A 13,392-nucleotide genomic window follows, 5' to 3' on the forward strand; every position below is an offset into this window, starting at 1 on the left:
CACTCTACATTCTTTAGAACTTGCCATGTCTGTGTACAGAAAAGAAAAAGTAAATAATGAAAAAAACCCAGATATATTATCATATTCCCAAATGGATAAGAATTGAATCACTGCTGTTTGAGGATTCCTGGTATGTAATTTACAAATATTTGGATGATGATGATGGTGAAGAAGAAGAAGAGGGAAAGCAGTAGAAATAGAAGAAGAAAATAATGATGAGAAAAAGAAGACAATTAAAATGGTTAAGAAAATTATAATGATAATGAAAAGAAACAACAGCCTCAGTAAAAGAAAAGCCAAGAAAGAAGACAAGATGATGATGACAAAGATTATGAAGAAGAAGAAGAAGAAAAGGCCAAGGAAGAGAACAAGAATATTCTTTCACATCCTATGTATCACATTTTTTATAGCTTTTTTCACATCCTTGTTCTGCAAGGTATAAATGATGGGGTTTAACATTGGTGTTAAGACACTATATAATACTGAGATCAGGCTGGTGCTACCCGGTTAGAAACTTGAACTGGGTCTCAGACAGGAGAAGATAGAGCTGCCATAGTATAGAAGGACCCCAGTCAGATGGGACAAACAAGTGGAGTATGCCTTTCCCTTCTCCTTGGAAGAAGGCATCTTCAGTAAGTTCGAGATGATGTAAGTGTATGATAAAAGGATGCAGGCAAAGGGCATCCAGGCTATGAACAGGCCAGTGGAGAGCAGCAGGAGTTTGTTTAGGGAGGTGTCCTCACATGACAGCTCAAGCAGCGAGGGGATATCACAGTAGAAGTAATCAATATGGTTGTTTCCACAGAAGGGTAATTGGAAGGCTAAGATTGTGAGCAGGATTCATTTTTCCACCAGGGGGCAGGAATCACACACACACACAAAACCTGCTTCCCCCAACATGGCAAGAACAGACAGAGACACGCACCCTGAAACACTCATTCCATGCAGCAGGAACACACACACAGGGAGAGAGAGAACAGGGCTGGTGACCGCCATCAGGGCAAAACACCGCCCCCCAGTGATTCCTGCACAGAGACGGAGGCGCTCGACTGGCCCTCAGAACTCTCCGCGCAGAGCCTGGCTCTGCCCCGGACACGAGATGTGGCACTGAGACGGTGACTGAGGTTGAACTTTACGAACCAAAATTAATGGGATTTGTGTCGCCAACCCCCCGAAGCAGGCGAGGAAAACCTCAGTCTTAAGGACCAGACGTTCAGCTGGTAGAAAGTGGCCATAGCTCCATTGGAGTCAATCCCCGCTGGTGTCAATGGGCCATAGCTCAATTGAAGTCAAACTCCTTGTGTGATTTATGTAAATCACTTAATCTGCCCCGTGCCTCAGTTTCCCCATTGGTAAAACTGGGATAATCGCACTTCTCACCCTCATAGGGTGTTATGATGTTAAACTCTCTTCGTGACTGTGAGACGCACAGACACCACACGGATGAGGCCTATGTAAATACCTAGAACATATAGATTGGTAGATTTGCAGCATCTGAGGATCCAGCCTTCTGTGCCTCAGTTCCCCTCCCTTTAACATGGGGATAATTCTATCTCCCTACCCCACATGAATGATGGGAGGTTACATTTATCATTGGTTGTGGAGTGCTCAGACTCTACCATGCTTGGAAGCATTTCGCTACCTACATAGACATTGTAGTCCCAAACAATGGGACCTAACCCCACTGAGATCAAAGACCAAGCTCCCATTGGCCTCAGCATTACCAGGACTGGGGCCAAAGTTGGTTTAGCAACTTTCGACTCCGATTTTAGGGCCATAAGGGACCATCATGATCATCTAGTCTGACCTCCTGCACATGGCAGGCCACAGAACCTCCTCCTTCCCCTCCTGTAGTAGACCCACAACCTCCGGCTGAGTTACTGAAGTCCTCAATTCTTGATTTAAAACTTCAAGTTACAGAGAATCCATCATTTACTCTCGTTCAAATCAGCAAGTGACCTGTCCCCCATGCTGCAGAGGAAGGCGAAATCGGGCGAGACCCACTTGTCTATAAGAATTCTCTGTAGCCCTCTTCATCTAGTGACCCATCTCCAGCCATTGGAGCTATTTGCTAATAGCAGTGACAGATGGGCCATATGCCGTTGTGACCGACAGACAGACAGGAAGCATTTGGAAAAGGATCATGATAGAAAAGTAAAAAGAAGAGACTGAGAATACATTTCATGTCAAAGAGATTCTGCTTGCTTTATATGATCGCTAGAGAGCAGCACAGGGTCAGAAATGAGAAGGAAGCAACATCATAGGAAATGGATGGAAGGAGACAATAATTCATAGATTTTAAGGCCAGAAGGGACAACTGTAATTGTCTAGTTTAACCTCCTGTTTAACACAGGCCGTAGGACTTCTGTGAATTAATTCCTGCTTCAAATCCAATAGTTGTGATTGAACTAGAGCAGATCTTACAGAAACAAATTCAGAAAGGCAGATCCTCTGTGAAATGACAATGATGAATATGAATAAAATACATTGAACATCACATTATTATTGTTGTTGTTATGACCACTTTCTGTGGTTGATAGTCATCTAGTGAGTGATTTTCAATTATTTTACTACCCAGAGGCCCGAACTGAGATCTGGGAGGAGCGAAACAGAGTTAGACAGTCCCTGCACTAAACAGCTGACAGACTAAACAGAGTAAGCAGACAAAAGGAGGGAAGGGAAACTAAGGCACAGAGGAGGGACGTGACTTGCCCAGGTTGCCCACACAACCTGTCAGTGGCAGAGCCAGGAATAAAACGCAGGGCTCCTGGTTCAAATCTTAGTTTAGAAAAGATATAATTCATTTGAACTTTATGGTATTGGAATGAAAATTAATAGGCATGTTTATATCATCATCATCATCTTGCACTGCTATAGCACCCAGATGCTCCAGTCGAGACCAAGGCCCCATTGTGCTGGGTGCTGTACAAACACATAGTGAGAAACAGCCCACGCCCAAAAGAGATTATGATTAGGCTCAAAAGATTTGATTTCTATTGGTAATGTCAATAAACGTCAGTTAGACCGGACACACACAAACGGATACAAATATTTCCTTTGATAATAATCAACATTCGCAGACAGGCAAAATAAGAAAAATGCTGCTTGAGAACTTATCAGAGTTTGATGTAAGGCGATTTACTTTGTATATTTTGACACGGGTTGTTGACAATTTGTGTTTTAATTGTTATAAAGCTTTAATTTTTTGAATCTCAGCGTCTACTGTTGCTCAATAATTATTGTCTGACCCCCTCCCATGTCTTTCCTCCCCACATAGTTTCCCACAACTGTGACCACGTAAATTCAGTAAAATCTGAAAAAAAAAACCCTTAAAAATAAGCATCAATATTATCGGCCGAAGTGATTAAAAAATCAAATGGTGGCAAGCCTACTTATAATGGAAATAGACATGACAGACAAAGGCGGGAAGGAAACAAAGGCCCAGAGAAGTTAATTGAATGAAGTCATTTAAATACATGCGGAGTGATGGGAAATGTTATACTTTCATAGTTTGATAGTGTTGAAGGCCAGAAGAGACAACTAGATCATCTAGTCCAGTGTTTCTCAAACTGGGGGTCCCAACCCGAAAGGGGGTCACAAATCTATTGTAGGGGGCTCACAAGAGCAGCGGCTGCTGGCCGTGCAGCCAGGTCTGAAGGCAGAGGAAGTGTGGCATGGGATGGGGGGGGGGGTCATCACTTTTTAGAGAGGGGTCATCACAGCCTGAAATATTTTCAAAGGGGGTCCCAGCAAAAAAAGTTTGAGAACCCCCGATCTAGTCTCACTTTCTCCTCTATAAGACAGGCTGTTAAACTTCACCCAGATACCCCTAAATAGAGCTGGGTACAATTTGTTGGATGAATAGTTTATTTGCAGTAAAAGGCATTTTCATGTAACCCAAGCTATTCATGAATTTTTACACAAATTTGCCAAATAGTTTTGGACAATTTAGGGGGAGGAGACTGAGGCACCTTTCAGAAAACAGCAGTGCCCTTCTTGCAACCTTTAGCCCAATGGTGAGGGCACTCACCTGGGATGCGGAAGACCCAGGTTTAATTCACCCCTCTGTGTCAGGGCTGGTACACGGGCAGCCTGTGTGCACAGTCAGCTGCTAAGTGGCAGACAGGCGATGAGTAGCGGGGTTGGGAGTGAGCTGGGTCAGAATGCCAGGAAGTCAGGGCCAGGCACCAAGTTGCAGGCGGCAGGCAAATAGCAGGGTTGGGGTTGAGCCAGGTCGGAATATCAGGAAGTTGGGGTCAGGCGCCAGATAACAGACAGCAAGCAAATAGCAAAGTCAAGGACAAACCAGGGTCAGAAGCCCGAGTCTAGGGTCTACAGCAAGCAGACACTGAAGCAGACAGAGGGAAGGAGGGAGGGAGGGAAGGAAGCAGGCAGGCAGTGTGCATGGTTCCTCAGACAGCCTCCTCATAGAATCATAGAATATCAGGGTTGGAAGGGACCTCAGGAGGTCATCTAGTCCAACCCCCTGCTCAAAGCAGGACCGATCCCTGACTAAATCATCCCAGCCAGGGCTTTGCCAAGCCTGATCTTAAAAACTTCTAAGGAAGGAGATTCCACCACTTCCCTAGGTAACCCATTCCAGTGTTTCACCACCCTCCTAGTGAAAAAGTTTTTCCTGATATCCAACCTAAACCTCCCCCACTGCAACTTGAGACCATTACTCCTTGTCCTATCCTCTTCTACCACTGAGAACAGTCTAGAACCATCCTCTCTGGAACCACCTCTCAGGTAGTTGAAAGCAGCTTTCAAATCCCCCCTCATTCTTCTCTTCTGCAGACTAAACAATCCCAGTTCCCTCAGCCTGTCCTCATAAGTCATGTGTTCCAGAGCCCATTTTTGTTGCCCTTCGCTGGACCCTCTCCAATTTATCCACATCCTTCTTGTAGTGTGGGGCCCAAAACTCGACACAGTACTCCAGATGAGGCCTCACCAATGTCAAATAGAGGGGGACGATCACGTCCCTCGATCTGCTCGCTATGCCCCTACTTATACATCCCAATATGCCAATGGCCTTCTTGGCAACAAGAGCACACTGCTGACTCATATCCAGTTTCTCGTCCACTGTCACCCCTAGGTCCTTTTCCGCAGAACTGCTGCCTAGCCATTCGGTCCCTAGTCTGTAGCTGTGCACTGGGTTCTTTCGTCCTAAGTGCAGGACCCTGCACTTATCCTTATTGAACCTCATCAGATTTCTTTTGGCCCAATCCTCCAATTTGTCTAGATCCCTCTGTATCCTATCCCTTCCCTCCAGCGTATCTACCACTCCTCCCAATTTAGTATCATCTGCAAATTTGCTGAGAGTGCAATCCACACCATCCTCCAGATCATTTATGAATATATTGAACAAAACCGGCCCCAGGACCGACCCCTAGGGCACTCCACTTGACACCGGCTGCCAACTAGACATGGAGCCATTGATCACTACCCATTGAGCCCGACAATCTAGCCAACTTTCTACCCACCTTATAGTGCATTCATCCAGCCCATACTTCTTTAACTTGCTGACAAGAATACTGTGGGAGACCGTGTCAAAAGCTTTGCTAAAGTCAAGAAACAATACATCCACTGCTTTCCTTTCATCCACAGAACCAGTAATCTCATCATAGAAGGCGATTAGATTAGTCAGGCATGACCTTCCCTTGGTGAATCCATGCTGACTGTTCCTGATCACTTTCCTCTCACGTAAGTGCTTCAGGATTGATTCTTTGAGGACCTACTCCATGATTTTTCCGGGGACTGAGGTGAGGCTGACTGGCCTGTAGTTCCCAGGATCCTCCTTCTTCCTTTTTTTAAAGATTGGCACTACATTAGCCTTTTTCCAGTCATCCGGGACTTCCCCCGTTCGCCACGAGTTTTCAAAGATAATGGCCAATGGCTCTGCAATCACAGCCGCCAATTCCTTTAGCACTCTCGGATGCAACTCGTCCGGCCCCATGGACTTGTGCACGTCCAGCTTTTCTAAATAGTCCCTAACCACCTCTTTCTCCACAGAGGGCTGGCCATCTATTCCCCATGTTGTGATGCCCAGCGCAGCAGTCTGGGAGCTGACCTTGTTCGTGAAGACAAAGACAAAAAAAGCATTGAGTACATTAGCTTTTTCTACATCCTCTGTCACTAGGTTGCCTCCCTCATTCAGTAAGGGGCCCACACTTTCCTTGGCTTTCTTCTTGTTGCCAACATACCTGAAGAAACCCTTCTTGTTACTCTTGACATCTCTTGCTAGCTGCAGCTCCAGGTGCGATTTGGACCTCCTGATTTCATTCCTACATGCCCAAGCAATATTTTTATACTCTTCCCTGGTCATATGTCCAACCTTCCACTTCTTGTAAGCTTCTCCATCTCACTGAAGGTAGGACAAGAAGTAATGAGCTTAGATTTAGATTAGATATTTGGAAAAACATTCTAACTCTAAGGACAGTTAAACTCTGGAATAGGCTTCCAAGGGAGGCTGTGGAATCCCCACCACTGGAGGTTTTTAAGAACAGGTTGGACAAACACATGACAGGGCTGTGTGATGGGGCAAGGCCCGATGGCTATAGAAAAGCAGTGGGAGATAGATATATTAGCTCCAGGCTAAACAGATCCCTGGTACAAGGATAAATTAAATGGCGGCTGCTCCAGGTTAATTAAGACACCTGGGGCCAATTAAGAACTTTCCAGAAGTCAGGGAGAATGCTAGATTGATTGGGACACCTGAAGCCAATCAAGGGCTGGCTGAAACTAGTTAAAAGCCTCCCAGTTAGTCAGGTGGGTGTGCATGTCAGGAGCTGTGGGAGGAAGTTGCGCTGTTGGAGAGACTGAGTAGTACACACCATATCAGGCACAAGGAAGGAGGCCCTGAGGTAAGGATGAAGTGGAGCTTGAGGAAGTGAGGGCTGCTGTGGGGGAAGTAGCCCAGGGAATTGTACATGTCATGTTTCTAAAAGGTCAGCTGCCATAGATGATACTAATAGGGTCCCTGGGCTGGAGCCCGGAGTAGAGGGTGGGCCTGGGCTCCCTTCCCCCCATACACACACCTTTGCCCCCTGATTAATCACTGAGACTGGGAGACAACAGAGACTGTGCAAGGAAGGATAATTGCTCCTCAACTCCCTCACTCATTTATGATGAAAATGGCTTAGTAGACTGTGACCCTTGTCTCTAGAGAGAGAAGGGTTATGTGGAGGGTCACAGTGAGCCTCCGAGGCTAGCAAAATCCGCCAGGAAACGCGGGACTCATGGAGGCAAGGACAGAGCTTTGTCACAGCTGGTCTAGGTTTCTTTGGTCCTACCTCATCACAGGGGCTGGAACTGATGACTTCAGGAGGTCCCTTCCAACTCAACATTTCAATGATTCTGTGATTTGTTACCCTGTTCAACAGGGGACCACAAATGGTCATCTAGGCCCACTGCTGCTGTGTGGAGAGGGACCATAGCTGTGGCCCAACTACCCCCTGCCTCTGGTGGAGTTTTAGTGTTGCAGTGGGTGCTGGAGTCCACAGATCCTTGTGTGCCGACACAGGGAGGGCTAACGCTGTGCCATGCTTCTCCGGGGTCACTTGGGGTAAGGCAGGCTCCTGGACTGTCAGCCTGGCACCATCCAGAAGAACTAGGGGCTAGCTTCACAAATTAGGCATGGGGACACTGAGTATCACCAGGCCTAACTTCTAGGTGCCTAGAAAACTACTGGGAGTTTGGGATTCACAAAGGCTGAGTTCAGCTCTCAGGCTACCTGTGCAATAGGTGCCTCAGAATGGAATTTGCAAAAGCCAGAACACTGGTAGAGGAGCCAGCTAAGGTAACCAATGGGAGATGACAAGGAGAGGAATGTGTGCTAAGCCCACCCCTCTCAGGGAGTTCAGCACCGAAGATGTTTTTTTGCAAGCCGGGGAAGGAGGAGCTCCCCCATAACTTTTAGCCTAGTGGTTATGATACGCACCTGGGATATGGAAGATCCCAGCTTCACATCCCCCATGCACCTGAGTGGCAGAAGGGATTTGAACAGGGCTCTGCCACTTCTCAAACCACTACACTATGGGATATTCTGACCAGGGGCTCACTCAGTCTCTCCTGTTGGAGTCATTCCAGTGTGGATAAATAATGAAAGTCATTGGAGCAGGGGGACTGGATTCTGGGTCTCCCAGCTGAGCGCTCTAACCAGCAGGCTACAGAGTCATTCTCGCGCTTGGTCTCTCGCTGTCTGGCCTACTCAGAGCAGAGAGAGAATATTCCCTCTATACACAGCTCTAGGGAAATAGCACTTGCTCAGCTGTAGGCCTCTCTTTCCCCAATGCCTCTTCTCCTATAGCAGGGATGGGATAGCCCCTCTTTGCCTGAGTATGAGGATACCCTCCCCCACCCCGGAAATTCTGTGCTCAGATCAGGGCTCCAAAATGCTAGACGCCTCCCAAATAAAAATAGACCCATGTGTAATGGAAAAACCTCACTGCATTCTCTGAGCTACTAGTGAGGTGCTCAGATACTATGGTGATGGGAGTCATATAAGAAGCTATGGATTCATAGGCCAGAAGGGACCATAGTCTGACCTCCTGTATAGCACAGGCCAGAGAACTGCCCAAAATAATTTCTAGAGATCTTTTCAGAAAAAAAAAAATCCCATCTTGATTTAAAAATTGATGAAGAATGTACCGCAACCCTTGGTAAATTGTTCCAATGGTTAATTACCCTCACTGTTAAAAATGCACACCTTATTTCTTGATGGCATAGATAGGAGAGATTAGATAGATAAGAATAATATGAAATCAATTTTATTTTATGTAACACCCTTTTAGACAAAATATACCCCACACATTTTGCAGAGAAGAAAAATACATGTAACAGGATTAAATAGTACACAGAAGCAGAGGGAAATTGACATAATTAGTATAAGTTAATGAGAAATAACTCCCATGAAAACTCAAGCCTCAGCCTTTGAGGGAGTTAGGTAATAGGGAATGTTCAATTCATCCACTACTAATATGCACCCATATCAGGGATGGAGCATCAAAGTTCTGTAACAAATGAAACACGGCAGAGGAGTTTACAGGCCTGTGGACTCTTACTCCCGTGTAGTGAAGGGATTCATGTGCATTGGCAGGAGGGGAGAGGATGTAAGTCAATCAGACAATTATTTATGGCTTTGATTTTCAAAGGGGCATAACAGAGTTCATTGAAAAATCAATGGGAGTTGGGTGCCTAACTCCCTTAGGCTCTCTTGGAAATCTGAGCCCACATGCTTAAATAGTTGGAAGGACTGGCCCAAAATTTCATTTTTTTTAGTCAAATATATATCATAGAATCATAGAAATGTTGGGCTGGAAGGGACCTTGAGAGGTCATCAAGTCCAGCCACCTGTGCTGAGGCAGGACCAAATGAACCTAGACCAGACCTGACAGGTGTCTGTCCAACCTGTTCCTAAAATCCCCCAATGACAGAGATTCCACAATCTCCCTTGGAAGCCTGTTCCAGAGGTCAACTCCCCTGAGAGTTAGACAGCTTTTCCTAATAGCTAATGTAAATCTTCCTTGCTGCAGACTAAGCCCATTGCTTCTTCTCCTACCTTCAGTGGGCATGGAGAACAGTTGATCCCTCTCATCTTTAGATGAGCCATTAACATATTGGAAGCCTGTTATCAGGTCCCCCTCAGTCTTTTTTTCTAAAGACTAAACATGCCCAGTTTTTTTCACCGTTCCACATAGGTCAGGTTTGCCAAACCTTTTATCATTTGTGTTACTCTCATTTGGACTCTCTCCAATTTGTCCACATCTTTCGTAAATATGTGAAACACGTTCAAGGCCACACAGCAACTAAGATTATGTTTATAAATTAAGGTTCAGTTTAATTGTAATGTTCTGTTGTTGTATCCTTTCTCAGACTTTCCTAGTGATTGACCTCCACATTTAATAATAACACTTTGCACCCCTATAAAAGTTTTCATCCATAGATATGAAAGCTCTTTGCAACAGTCCTGGGGCTTCAAATATGCTGCTCCAACCCCTAGACCCATTCCCCTCCAAGAGTCCAACCCCCTGCTCAAAGCAGGACCAATCCCCAATTAAATCATCCCAGCCAGGGCTTTGCCAAGCCTGACCTTAAAAACTTCTAAGGAAGGAGATTCTACCACCTCCCTAGGTAACGCATTCCAGTGTTTCACCACCCTCCTAGTGAAAAAGTTTTTCCTAATATCCAACCTAAACCTCCCCCACTGTGAGATGCGACACACAGGTGGAAAAGGCCTTGCTCCTCGCCTCAGGGGAATGTATTTTCAGTATCCTTGAAACAATGTATCCATATGAAAGTTCGATGCACAGGGTGGGGATCCACCCCAAGAAGATGCTGGAGACCAGTATAATAGTGACATTGAATGAGATGTCTCCACAGGAAAGAGTCAGCAGGGGTGGGATGTCACAGTAGAAGCAGTTGACCCCATTGGCCTCACAGAAAGGCAGGCGGATGGTAAGGAACATGTGCAAGGCTGCACTGAGTGTGCCATTAAGCCAGGAGCCTGACACCAGCAGAACACAAAACTTCCTGTTCATGAGCAGCGTGTAGCACAGGGGTTTGCATATGGCCACGTAGCAGTCGTACGCCATGGTGGCCAGCAAGACGCACTCAGCACCCACAAAAAAGGAAGAAGTAGAGTTGTGCTGCACACCTTGCATAGGAGATACTTCTCCTGCCTGAGAGGAGGTGCACCAGCATCTGGGGGATGGCGGTGGTGGTCTGGCAGACATCTAGGGGGGAGAGGTTTCCCAGGAAGAAGTACATTGGGGTTTGGAGACGTGGTTCCACCAAGGAGAGGAAGATGATGAGAATGTTCCCCAAGATGGTGAAGATGTAGATGATGGAGATAACCCAAGAAAGTAGGAAACGTAACCCCTGAATATTATGAAATCCAAGAAGGATTAATTCAGTTGGTGTGGTTTGAATCTCCATGACCACATCTTCACTTAGCTGCAGCAGAGAGGAGAATGGTCTATAAACAAGGAAAAAGGAGATATGATACAAGAATTTGCATATTTTAGTTTGGTCACTGGCAGAACCAGGAGTCTAGAATTTCTTCCCACTAATCCTTAGATCCCATTTCCCTCTCAGATCCAGGAATAGAGGCTAGGCATCCTGATTCCATGACCCTGATCTAACCCTATCATAAATATAAAGGGAAGGGTAAACACCTTTAAATCCCTCTTGGCCAGAGGAAAAACCCTTTCACCTGTAAAGGGTTAAGAAGCTAAGATAACCTCACCAGCACCTGACCAGAATGACCAATGAGGAGACAAGATACTTTCAAAGCTGGAGCGGGGGGGAACAAAGGGTCTTCTCTGTCTGTGTGATGCTTTTGCCGGGACCAGAGTAGGAATGCAGGTCAGAACTCCTGTAAAGAGTTAGTAAGCAATATGCGTTAGAGATGCGTTAGAGATGCATTAGATTCTGTTTTGTTTAAATGGCGGATAAAATAAGTTGTGCTGAATGGAATGCATATTCCTGGTTTGTATCTTTTTGTAACTTAAGGTTTTGCCTAGAAGGATTCTCTATGTTTTGAATCTGATTACCCTGTAAGGTATTTACCATCCTGATTTTACAGAGGTGATTCTTTTACTTTTTCTTTAATTAAAATTCTTCTTTTTAATTAAACCTGATTGCTTTTTCATTGTGCTTAAGATCCAAGGGTTTGGGTCTGTGTTCACCTATGCAAATTGGTGAGGATTTTTATCAAGCCTTCCCCAGGAAAGGGGTGTAGTTCTTGGGGGGATATTTTGTGGGGGAGACGTTTTCAAGTGGGCATTTCCCCTGTCCTTTGTGTAACACTTTGGTGGTGGCAGCATTTAACCTAAGCTGGTAAGAATAGGCTTAGGGGGTCTTTTGTGCAGGTCCCCACATCTGTACCCTAGAGCTCAGAGTGGGGAAGGAACCTTGACAAACCCCTAGAACCTGCTTGCCTTCTGGAGATCCCAGCAATGTCACTGCTAGAGCACACACCATTCCCAGGGCTGAGGAATGCTTGTGGCTCCTAGACGTCACTGCTCTAACCACTTCACTACACTCCCTCCCAGAGCCTGCAATACAATCCATGAGACCTGTCTCCAAGCCCCCTGTGCTAATCCACTAGACCCCGCTCACCACCCAAAGCTTGGAATAGAAACCAGGAGTGCTGACTCCCAAGCTCTGCTTCTCTAACCAATAGACCCTACTCACCTCTCATAGTTGAGAACGGAACCCAGGAGTCCTGATTCTGAGTCTCCCCAATCACTAAACAGTAGAGCCCACTCCCTTTCTGAGCTTCGGATAGAACTCAAGAATCCTTCCCTCATTGGTAGATCACACATCTTTACGAGTACCTGAAGGAGGACATAGGACAGCTCCTGATTCACCATCTTTGCTTTAACTCTTAGATACCAGTCTTTCCCTTAGCCAGGGCTAGTGCCTGTGTATTGGGGAAAGTTTGCCCTTCCATGGACCATGCCGCACATATTCAAGTGATAAATAAAGTACTTTAATCTTCATGGACTGTAAATCTAATACTACAGTCAGAGGCATGGTACCGTGAAAACACTGACAGTGGAGAGACAGATTATTACCACTAGCTGGTAAAATATAAAAACAATCTAATCTTCATTTCTTTAGCTGCTATACATTTCCAGATTTCATTCAAAATATGCTGTTATCCTTTTTTAATGTTTAAGTATTAAATTTATGTCAAAGGCATAGTAGGTTACATGTCTTTCAACTGAAGAGCCAGATTCTACCCTCCACAATAACTGTAAATTTCAATTAACTCAGACATTTTAAGAGACAGAGAAAGAGATGCATATAGATGGAGTGTGAATAATTTGGTGAGAGAGAAAGAATGATGAGAAGTATAACTTATTTTTAATTAATAAAATATACAATCAGTTTATTCTTTCTTTAACTGCTTTATATTTCCTCCATGCAAAATATGGCGGTCCACTTGGTATTGGGATCCATTTCTTTTCAGCTTAGCTAAATGACAAAAATTGCAGTTTTTCATGATTGCATATATGAACTCTACATGCCCCTCAATGGCATGGTAGGTTAATACAAGACTTTAAAGAAGAGCCAGATTCTGCTCTCCACAACACCAGAAAGTTTTGAATATTCTAACGGAGAGACAAATAGTCTAATAGATAGATAAAGACAGAAGGAAACACACAAAAAGATAAATGGGAAAATAATATTATGATAAGAGCTAGCTACCCACCTGATTCTGATAGATAGATACTGACTGCTGAGACAGAGATGATGGTGATGGTGAAGATGACGATGATGAATGCTTTTATTAAAAACATTAGTAAAAGATAGTAGTAAAAGATAGAATCACCCTATGTTTTATTTTGATCTATTTTATGTTTCCAGATTTTCAGCAAACAAAGT

General features: G+C 44.9%; 1 pseudogene; it reads right to left on the reverse strand.

Annotated features, from left to right (window-relative positions):
* Nucleotides 1-381: 381 nt before the first annotated feature.
* LOC125621459 (olfactory receptor 5V1-like) lies at nt 382-12,374 on the reverse strand (annotated as a pseudogene).
* Between the last annotated feature and the right edge of the window lie 1,018 nt (nt 12,375-13,392).

This window comes from Caretta caretta, chromosome 14 (assembly GCF_965140235.1).
Source record: "Caretta caretta isolate rCarCar2 chromosome 14, rCarCar1.hap1, whole genome shotgun sequence".
In the NCBI taxonomy this organism is placed as follows: Eukaryota; Metazoa; Chordata; order Testudines; family Cheloniidae; genus Caretta; species Caretta caretta.